The sequence below is a fragment of the Benincasa hispida genome, chromosome 9 (assembly GCF_009727055.1).
Source record: "Benincasa hispida cultivar B227 chromosome 9, ASM972705v1, whole genome shotgun sequence".
NCBI lineage: Eukaryota > Viridiplantae > Streptophyta > Magnoliopsida > Cucurbitales > Cucurbitaceae > Benincasa > Benincasa hispida.
This window is the reverse complement of record NC_052357.1, coordinates 31137950-31141588: the sequence shown is the minus strand read 5'-3', so window position 1 is coordinate 31141588 and position 3639 is coordinate 31137950.

Here is a 3639-nt window from a genome sequence, read left to right as displayed (position 1 = left end):
GAGTTGCTTATCTTTTTCTTTAAAAAAGATAAGCATAAAAATAGATACATCAAATTACGTGTCTGATATGTATCTAGAAAATATCTTGAAGTATCAGTATTTGATACGTGTCAGATGAGGATTCTTTGTCTCATATGAAATATCTATGCTTCATAGAGTTCTTCTATAGAAAATCATTTTACCACCAAATTCAAAATTGAAACCTAGATTTTTTTAGGGTAATTAACTTATTTGACAACCTAGTATTCTAGATATACAAGTCATCTCATCATTTTATTTAATGAGGCATTTGGATCGAGGAAATTGAGATGAGAATAAGAGTAGGAATGGGTAAAGGATAAACATCCTCGTGCCTAGTACAAGTTTTGTAGCTTTAAGTATGGAAATAAGTTATTCCATGCATTATACCTATGACCGATAACAATTTAAAAAAATGGATTTTCTTCTTGTCCACTCTCTTCTTTTTTAATACATCCCTTCATTTTTTATTTTATATATTATTAAAATTAATCAATTAAAATTAATTATAATATGAAAATTAAAATTATATTTTATACAATTATCTTAAAAATTAAATTACAGTGTATGAATTTAACTATTCCAATTTAATAAATAAATTAATTTAATTATATGAATATTAAAATAAATTTAATATATACTTAATTATTATTTTAGTTTAATAAATTAGCATATAATATGGACTTATCTTTCAATAAATTATAATCAACTGATGCAATAAAAACATCAATTAATTAATTGATGATATTTGTAGTTAGTTAATAGTCATTATGATTGATGTAATATGAATTTATTTTTTAATAATTATAATTAGTTTATCATTGATTAATTATTTTATTAATTAATACATCATAATTATATAAATTCATCAAATTAATCTCATCAAATTATGCAATCAAGTAACTTTAATTATAAATTATCCATTTTATAAATATTTGTAATTAATAATTTAATTGATATGATTATTTGATAGTTAAATAATTAATTTTGCTCAAACATCTTAATTAAATTTATTGTTTATCAATTAACCTATTAAATTTTATAAAGTTTTTATGATTAATTTTACAAATTAAATATAAAAATAATTTATTTCCATAAAATCATGATAATATTTTCATGCACAACCAAATAAAGTTGTATTTGATTTCGAGCGATCTTATTTCAGGCTTATTATTCTGCATCTTTAATTTCTAGACATCTATAAAATCATAAACCAAATGTTATTTTAATAGCATGAACCAAATACGTACTTTTTAAAAATTTAAGGATTAGAATAGACATTTATAAAAGCTTAGAGACCAAAATAAAACAAACTTCAAAATTCAAAAGAAAATAAAATTTAAATCTTAAATATATTAAAATCAATCTTCCTCTATCAACTCTCATTTTCATTTCTAAATTTTTAGAATTTTTATTTTCATTTTTAGCTTAAAAATTGTATTCTCCGTAACATCGCTATTTATATTAATTATTTAATATCGAAATATGTGTACATAATATGCTTTCACAAACATTTGAAACAAAAGATAACTACCTTGAAAGTTTGGAGTTCAAAAATCTTGAAAAAAATTAATTATTCTCTGTTAGGTCATATTCAAAGCGAAAAATTCATTTAGGGTCAGATCCAAAGTATGTAAATCGAAATCAAAATCTAGTACTAAAGAGTTTAAAAGTTCGAATCTTCTTAAAGAGACATGTGAGAAATGACTAGTTGCTTCTGACAAACCACGTAAAGAGATTGTTGGTAGATAGAAAAGTCCATGTTTAGTTATATTAACATAGACGAACACGATGTAGAGCATAAGCATAAATGAGATTATCGGTCTTGATCTTTAAGATTATTGGTCTTGATCTCTAAGATTATTAGTCTTATTCTCTTTCTTATATTTTTTGCTCGGATTAAAATAATGAAGTAGGTAAGAAGAATTTCGCGATTCATAATAAATATATTGAATATCTTTTCTTGCAATGAGAAGAGTTTGACTTAAAGAACGAAATCTTAAGGGTTTTTTTTTTTTTTTTTTTTTTTTAAAAAAAGTATTTGAAAAGGTTTAGACAAAATAGAAAATACGTACAAAGTCTTATTACTATGAAGGTTAGATTTATAGAATACAAATGTCACTGCTCTCAATTTTAAAGCCACATATATTCTTTCCATTTCAAATAATATTTTGTCTTTTTCTCTTTTAAAAGTCTGTTTTTAGTCGGCTAAGTAATGTGAAAACAAAGTCATAAATTTCAAACCATGATTCACTAATACATTGAATTTTACAGTGGGTTGGAACCTATTGCTTTAATAATTTGTTAGTGATGAATTCACGTACGGATAGAAGTTTCTATCATTTAAGTTTGAATTGAAAAAAAAAGGGAGTCGAGATAGAAGTATCACTGAGGAGGAAATAACATTGCACGAACTTGAATAGATGATTTTTCTAGACCACATACTCTGATATCATCTTAAATTATTAATTGACTCAAAAATTTAAGTTAGTGAATGAAGACAAATTTAATCTTATATCACTGACAATGGTTGATTCAGTCCAAAGGCGTACACTCATAACCTAAAATGAAGTTTGTGAAAAATATTAGGAATTAGGGACCCCGAATTTGAAGGAGAAAGACCTTAGGTCAACTCACTCTTACAGCATCTGAAAGCCTCTCTCTCTCATCAAACATGTGCGATGAGATTTTGAAGATTTTTTTTTTTAGTTAATTTGTTACCTACCAAAGATCTAATAATCTTTCGAAAAGGAAAAAAAATTATTTATCCTTCATTTAGAATATGTCGAGAGTTTAGTATCATTTGATTTGAAATTCAAGAAATGATTTTAAATTTTAGGAAATTATGATTCTATGTCCCTAAACATTAGGGATTTTACCTATTTAAATTAAGTTTCATAAGTATATCAATTTACACATTCAACTTTTTCAAAAAAAAATAAATCCTATTAGAAAAACATGTTTATATCAATTAAATTTCTAAACTCTCATAAATTAATTAATATTAATTTAGATTCGTAGTCATAATTTTCTTTAAACTTTTCCATGCGCTTATTCTAAACGTCCATTTGATAAAATAAACATGATGATTTTCAAAGGTAACCTAACAAAGAATCTAAATAGATTGGATTATGAAATTAATTTAGTAGTTTAATTGACTCAAATTGAAAGTTCAAAATTTTAATTTATGAAATTATTAGTTCAAAATTTTGATTGACTTCAAAGCCCAAAATTTAGGGATATAAATTGATATTTACCTTTAAATTTTATACCACTTGAAACAAATAAAATTGAAATAAATGTATCTAAAATTTTGTATTCGTATGATAATTTATTAATATAAGTTTTAAATTATAATTTGTTCATTAAAAATTAAAATATGATATTGGTTAAATAAAAAATTTAATATTGAAAACAAGAATTCAAATTTCAAACCATTACGAAATAAAATTCAACTAAGGTCATGGTTATTAACCTAAAAACGTAATCTATCAATAATAATTGTAAGAGTAGAATGATGAAGATGATTGTGTTTAAAAATTAATAATGAAGTGTAAAGTAAACCATCTCCATCATAACCAATTTATATTTACAAAATATCTAAATAAACGTGATAAACGA